This window comes from Impatiens glandulifera, chromosome 4 (genome assembly GCF_907164915.1).
Source record: "Impatiens glandulifera chromosome 4, dImpGla2.1, whole genome shotgun sequence".
Taxonomy (NCBI): domain Eukaryota; kingdom Viridiplantae; phylum Streptophyta; class Magnoliopsida; order Ericales; family Balsaminaceae; genus Impatiens; species Impatiens glandulifera.
Window position 1 is genome coordinate 52,016,131 of NC_061865.1, and position 7,810 is coordinate 52,023,940.

Below are 7,810 nucleotides of genomic sequence, written 5' to 3' on the forward strand. Positions count from 1 at the left end.
TAACCCTTATATTTCCCACAAAACCGTTGCCTTCAATTGTTCCGATCTTCTTTAGAATATCCCCTTTAGTGCTCTTCTCTTGTGTATCAGTTTTCCTCTTTTGAATGCTATCAATTGGCATTTCAGGATCCAAATTAACGAGTGGAGAAAACGCACACAGGTTCAATATCTCAGGGTTAGCCTCGGGTGTCACAGTTTCCTTGGGATTTACTTCAGCATTCTTCTTAGAACTTGAGTTATTTGCCTTCATGTTTTTCCTTTCTTTGATTTTCGATTCATTCTTACCCTTCTTAGTTGTTTTAGAATTATTCGATCCAGTTTCTTGATCGATCTTTTCAATTTCAGCATTTGTTTTGGAAGAATTATGCCTCTTTGCTTTTGGTTTGATCTTTGTTGCCGATATCTTCTTCATGGACTTATGATATTCGAGGTCGCATATTATTGTTTCATCATAGTCAGTGCTATCGTCTGATTCCAAATCAACATCTATGCTTTGGTTCTTTTGATTCGACCGGTGGCTCATAGCTTTGTTAGTAGATTTATTATCTTGGCGATTAGGACCGGTAGAATGTGGATATGTGATGTCAGGACCGGCATTTAAAGAGATAGGACCGGCATTAGAAGAGTTAGGATTGACATTAGAAGATCTAGGACTAGCATTAGAAGAGTTAGGACCAGCATTTGAAGAGCTATGACCGACGTTTGAAGAGCTAGGACCGGCATTTGAAGAGCTAGGACCGGCATTTGAAGAGATATGACCAATGCCATGAGTAGTTTTAGTGTATCCAGGACCGGCGTGTTCAGGATCAATGACTGGAATATTCATGTTATCCACCCTTGTTAGACCCAACTTTTTTGCAACCAAATTATCTTTTTCATACCCAGCCAAGCGAAAACCGTTGGCTAACCCCATATTAGACCCGGCCAAGCGAAAACCGTTGGCTAACCCCTCATCAGACCCGGCCAAGCGAAAACCGTTGGCTAATTCTTCTAGTTTCATACATTCTTCACCTCTTATACTCTGACTTAAATTCTGACCCAACTTATTTGTAGCTTCCATGAGATCCATACCCAGACCTAGATTGTCATTCATGATGTCATCAATCAACGAATCAATATAATTTCTAGTCAAGCTTTCACCATTGGCTATACCAATCAAGTTCAGTTCATCATCGATCACAATCAATGATCACGGATTCTACTTTCTATCCTTCAGGAATGAAAGCGAAATAAAGTCGATCATAGAGAGCGAATATACTTTTATCAGGGGAAAAAGATTCAAGTTGTACAAGTGGAGCGAGGAACTTAATACTAATCATAGACCGCTTGAACTTGAACAAATCTAGGTGAATCTCAAGAATATTCCACCACACATGTGAAACCCGATGGGCCTGGCCTATATTTCAAGCATTATAGGCAAACCATTTATGTTTGACCCAGCAATGGAAGGTTACGAGCGTGCATCTGTGGCCAGAGTTAGTGTCGAAATCCATCCAAGTAGCTCTCTTCCAATCAAGCTTGAACTTAAAGATAGACTGGAAAATTTATTTGACATTGGAGTACAATACGAATGGAAACCAAATCGATGTATATGGTGTAGCACTTTCACACACGCTACGAATAAATGTCCAGTCAATAATAATCTAAAATCGAAGGCCAATAACAACACTCAAGTAAGCGATATCAATGACTCTAACCAGGCTCAGGTTGAGAGAAATGTGAACAGATCTGAACTTAACAGCAATGAACGCACTAAGGATGATAAGATGGGCAACCAAAAGCAAGAACAGATAAGGGTAAGGAAGAAGATATGAAAAAGAATGAAGTGGGTAAGGGTACAAGCTGGCCTTACTAACGTTGATCATATTAGTCATGTTCAGAGCACCGGTCCTAGGGATTCTGTTTTCTCAAGAATAGGTCCTGTTCAAAATGTCAGTCCTGGTCAGGGTATCGGTCTTGATAAAGCTGGACATAGACACACTGGTCCTAGAGATTCTCATAAAGCTATTGTTCCTAGCCATATTGACCATATTAAACCTGGTCTTGGACTTGTTGATCATGAAACTACTCAAGCTATCGGACTTGCTACTACAGGTCCTGATGAAAAATGTGCAACCATTGCTGATCCTGGCTATATTGGTCCTAATACTGGCACAAGTCCTATTATTGTGGATGATACTATTGTTGGTCCTAACTCCACCGATCCCAATATTGATCAAAGAACTGGTCTTGATGTAACTACATGTCCTAGTTCCAAAGTTTCTGAAATTCAAAGATCTATGGGACGAGGAATACTTGGTCCATATGAAACAAGCAAAATTGGATCTGAAGGCACTCCAATAGGTCGTGAGTCTACTCTTCACAGTTCTAGGAATGCAAGCATGAACCTAAAAAACAATGTCATCAAAATTCGAAATGACCTGACCCTTGGGCTCAGAGCCACCTTTCGAGATGATGAACAGGAGAATCTTGGAATAAGTAATAAAGAAGCTCTTGAGAATGGACTGGGAAATCTTAGGTTTTGTGAAATCAAAAGATCAAGTGCAGAAGAAGACAATTTGGTCTTGAATAAGGCAGTGAGCCTTAATTCTGAAGTAGGGCGAATAAAAACCGATAACAAACATGAATCTAGTAGTGAAGAGGTTCAAAGTCAGAAAAGACCTACTAAAGCAGAACAAGATGAAAATCGAAGACAAAGTAGAAAGATCCTGGATCTAGAAGCTACTAAATCTATCACGGGAGAAGATGAGATCTACATGAGGCAACCCTCACTCAATGGCAATAGTGTTCCATGTAATCAAACTATAGCCATTGAGGATAGTGAGGCAAGTGATGCTTATAATTTCTCTGATGAAGAGGTCCAGGACAGTCTGGAAAGTCAGGAACCCAACACTTATATTCATTCATGAATATAGTGACATGGAACATAAGGGGACTCAATGACCCTCTAAAATATAAAGAAATCAGGAGGATCATTGAGAATCAGAAGATCACTATTATGGGTATTCTTGAGACAAAAGTCAAAAGTCGGAACGTTGAGAAGGTTAGCAAACTGTGTATTGATAGTAGCTGGGAAATCATTCACAACTCAAATGACAAAACGGGCAGAATCTGGGTTATTTGGGATAACAAAGTTGTTGAGGTGATGACTCTTTTTCGAATGATCAAGCAATCCTGGTGGAGGTCAAAGACAGAATCACAAGAATCGTGTTTAATCTTGCTATTGTCTATGGTAGCAACTCAAGCACGGACAGAAAACTCCTCTGGAATTGTCTTAGAAACTGGATCGGTATTGATAAATCTTGGGCTGTCCTCGGTGATTACAACGTAACTAGAAACGAATCTGATCGTAGCCCAGAATCTGAAATTACTCGGGATATGATTGAATTTAATGACTGCATCAGAGATATGGGTTGTATCGAGCCTACCAATTCTGGGAACTTCTTCACTTGGTCTTCTACGAGAGGGAATGAACAAATTAGAAAAAGTAGAATTAACAGATGTCTGGTAAATGAGAACTGGATTAACCAATTTCCGAGAAGTCAAATTCATGTTTTGAATCCGGGTATATTGGATCACTGCCCGATTAAATTATTCTGGGAAAAGGAAGAAAGGTTCAAAAGGCCCTTTAAATTTTTCAATTTCTGGATGGATAACGATAAATTGAAGGGTATCCTCGAAAGCGTATGGTCAACAGATGTCAGAGGTTCCAACATGTACAGAGTTTCTGAGAAGCTTAAGCTCTTGAAGAATCATCTCCAAAGCTTTGACAAGAAGAAGTTCAGCAATATCTCCAATAGAGTTCTGGCTGCTAGAGAAGAACTGGAAGAGGTTCAGAAAAAGTTATTAAGGGATGATAGTGATGAACAACTCAATTAAACAGAAAGATATGCGCTTGAAAAGTTCAGGAAGCTGAGTCTGCTTGAAGAGAATTTTGTTAGACAGAAATTAAGACAGAGCTGGCTTTCGTTGGGTGACAAAAACACAAATTTCTTCTACAGAAAATGCAAGGCTAGAAACATGAGAAACAATGTGTACAGGTTGAAAAATGATGATGGTGAATATGTTCAGGGTCAAAAGAGTGTCCAAGATCTGGCTATTGATTTCTATAAGCAGCTTATGGGTACAAGAAAGCAGCATCAAAGTCACCTGAATATCTTGTATCAAATTATTGATAGGAAAATCTCTGCAGAAGATAGTCGCGAGTTGATAAGGGTGGTCACGAAGGTTGAGGTTAAAGAAGCTCTGTTTAGTATTGATGGGAATAAAAGCCCAGGTCCTGATGGGTTTAATGCACAGTTCTTCAAAGATAATTGGTCGGTTGTGAGTAAAGATGTTACTGATGGGGTTCTGGAGTTTTTCAAAAATAGGAAGATGTTAAAGCAATGGAATACAGCGGTCCTAACCTTGATCCCCAAAACTGCGGTACCTGAACAAAGTACAAGATTTCAGACCAATTTCCTGCTGCAATGTGATTTATAAAATAATTTCAAAAATCATTTCTAAACGTTTTAAAAATGTTATAGGAAAAATAATAAATATTAATCAATCTGCATTCATCCCCGGTAGGACAATCTCTCATAATATTCTTCTCATGCAGAGCCTATTAAAAGGCTACGGGAAAAAGAAAATATCCCCGAGAGTGGCTTTCAAAATAGATATCAAGAAAGCTTTTGACTCTGTTAGATGGGAAGCCATTCGAGACTTTTTAGTTGTTTCTACTTTTCCTATGATTTTTATCGATTGGATTATGCAATGCGTTTCATCATCCTGCTTTGTTGTTAGCGTCAATGGAGTCCATAGAGGCTATTTCAAGAGTGAAAATGGGGTAAGGCAAGGGGACCCCCTCTCTTCTTACCTTTTCGTAGCTATCATGGCGATCTTTGAGAGCATCTTCGCGATGTTCCGAAAGAATCGTCCATACATCTTTCACCCATTCTGTGAGGTAGAGGAGGTAACACATTTATGCTTTGTTGACGATTTATTCATTCTAGCGCACGCGGACGTTGATTCCATTAAAACTATTAGGGTTGCACTAACGTTCTTTTCTGAGGTAACAGGTTTAACTATTAATGAAAGCAAAAGTGTGACATTTTATGGAGGCGTGAAGGACGAAACAAAGCAGGACATCTTCAACATCATGGGCATCAAGAAAGGCAGATTTCCCATAAGGTACTTAGGAATTCCGTTAACTGCGAAGCAGATCGAGATCTCACACTGCAAGCCGCTGATTGAAAAGGTAAAAAACACGATATCTGGCTGGGCAACGAAAAAACTTTCTTATGTAGGGAGGATCGAACTTATCAAAACCGTGGTTATGGGCATAGTTGGCTATTGGGCGCAGCAAATGGTCATTCCGAAGAAGGTAATGAAGGAACTCGACACACTGATGAGAAACTTTATCTGAGGTAATAGTGGAAGAGGAGGAAAGAAAGTCAAATGGACCGCTCTCTGCAAACCGAAGGACGAAGGAGGCATCGACTTGAAGAACTGTATCGAGTGGAACAATGCTCTAACCTTCAAGCATCTGTGGGCTTTGGAGCGCAATCAGGAGTCACTATGGATCAAATGGGTGCATACGAGATTTATGAAACACGAAACCAACATCTGGACCTGCAAAATTCACGAAGGTATGAGTTGGTCTCTAAAAAAGATTCTTAAACTAAGAAGCGATATTGCAGATCTTTATGACATCCGACTAAGGGACGGGAAAGGCACTCTATTCTGGCACGACCCTTGGTTTGAAAACCAGCCTATCATCGACAAGGAGCAGTTTCAAAATACTCGTATCAGAAGGGACTGCGCAAAAGCGAAAATCAGAGACATCAAATACGGGAATTGGAACTTGCTCTTGAGAAGAATTCTAGAAGGAAAGAGGATACTTGATCATATAAGTAACATACAACTACACGACAGACCGGATATTCATGAATGGAAAGCTGAGGACAATGGGAAGCTGGTATTGAAGAAAATATGGGAGGTAATCCGGGAAAAGGCGTAGAAAGTAGAATGGGCTCCTCTTGTATGGTCAACGAAGATTATCCCTCGACATCAGTTCATTCTATGGCTCGCCTTTTGGGAAAGACTCAGCACACGTGATCGTATCAGTAAGTATATGAGCATCCCGGACGCGAGCTGTCTTCTATGCATAGGAAATGAAGAAACCATAGATCACCTATTCGGGAGCTGTTGTATTGCTTCGGAGCTTTGGGACAGATTCTATAAAAGCCTGGAGCTGATCAGTTTCCCGAGCGAATGGAATGAAATCAAAGAAGCGGCACTACTCAAAGCCAAGGGAAATATATTTGCAACAAGCGTGTTCAAGTGCGGCTTTGGAGCAGTGGTGTATAACATTTAGCAAGAACGGAATGCAATGGTATATGATAGAACCCGCAGGAGCATTGACGAGTTATGGAAAGATATTGTATCGGATTGCAGCGCCCTCACGGGAACGTGGAGAGGAATTCCAAGCACGGAGCAGAACTAGAATATCTTCAGGAACTGGAATTTACTGTTTTTTAAACTCACTAGAATTGAAAGTATTGTAAACAGATAATTCATTTACGTTTTTAGCTTTTATTCAGAATGTTACGACTTCAAAATCATTCTAGGCCTGTCTAGAATGATCTCTTAAACTCGTGGTTTTTTCCCGTTTTGGGGAATTTTTAATGAAATGACGCTAAGTCGTTTTCCCCCCCAAAAAAAAAAAAACAACTCAAAAGCTTCTTCAAATTTAATACCCCAAAATTGCTCAACATTAGACATAATTTAACACAACAACTACCATTTTTAGTATACTTCATGTCATCTTCGATACATTTTTATAACTCCTCGTTCACAGCCACATTGATAAACATTTCTTCATATATCAAACAAATTAGATTACAAAAAATTAATTTAATTAAAAAAATTATCAATTAACTCGTACCTTCTTCAATAATTTCAAGAATATGAACATCATTTAATATATCTTCGATCACATGTTGAAGAGGTTTTGAGCGCAACCAATCTTGTGTGCAAATAAGTGCCTCCACGGTTGCAGGACTCATTGAGCTACGAAATTCATCAAAAACTCTTCCTCCCGTGCTAAAAGCTAATTTTGAAGCAACGGTAGAAATTGGTATTGCTAACACATCTCTAACAATTTTAAAGTTAATACTAATCTTTAAACAAAATAACAAACTAATAGTAAACTAACATTTACTAACTTCTAACCTAATAATAATTTGTAAGAACTGACAATAATAGTAAACAAACAAGTAATACTACTAATATTTGGCATTTATCTTAAGGTCTTCAACAATTTGGAAATTTAGAACAAAATGATGATATGTTTTCGATATGCCTTTACGTGTAGTGTCTAGTTGAAAGTTCTGAAGTAAGAATGAAGAATAACAGATAATTAAAAAATAGAGGAAAGATATATTTATCTTTGTAAAAGAGTATCTTTATTAGTGAAATGAGTGATATGATTGTTTAAAAATGATTATTGAAAAATTAATTTTATTTGAATATTTTTAAAAACCCAAAGAGAACCATGTCTTTAATTGGTTGTTCACGAGAGAAAATAGATACCGATCTTGTAATCATTTTGGGTTTTGAGTTGGTTGTTCAAAAGAGAGTTAGGTGGTTGCTTGATTTTGTGATCAATTAATGTGATGACATTGTTGTCTATTCAAATTACTTAATTGTCTTTTCACATTTAATAATTCTTCTTTAAAGTAAATTGTAAGTAAATTATCATATATGCAGTTATAAGGAAAATAAACCGGAATTCGAGCTGGCCAAGCTCGGCTGCGCGCGCAGCAGA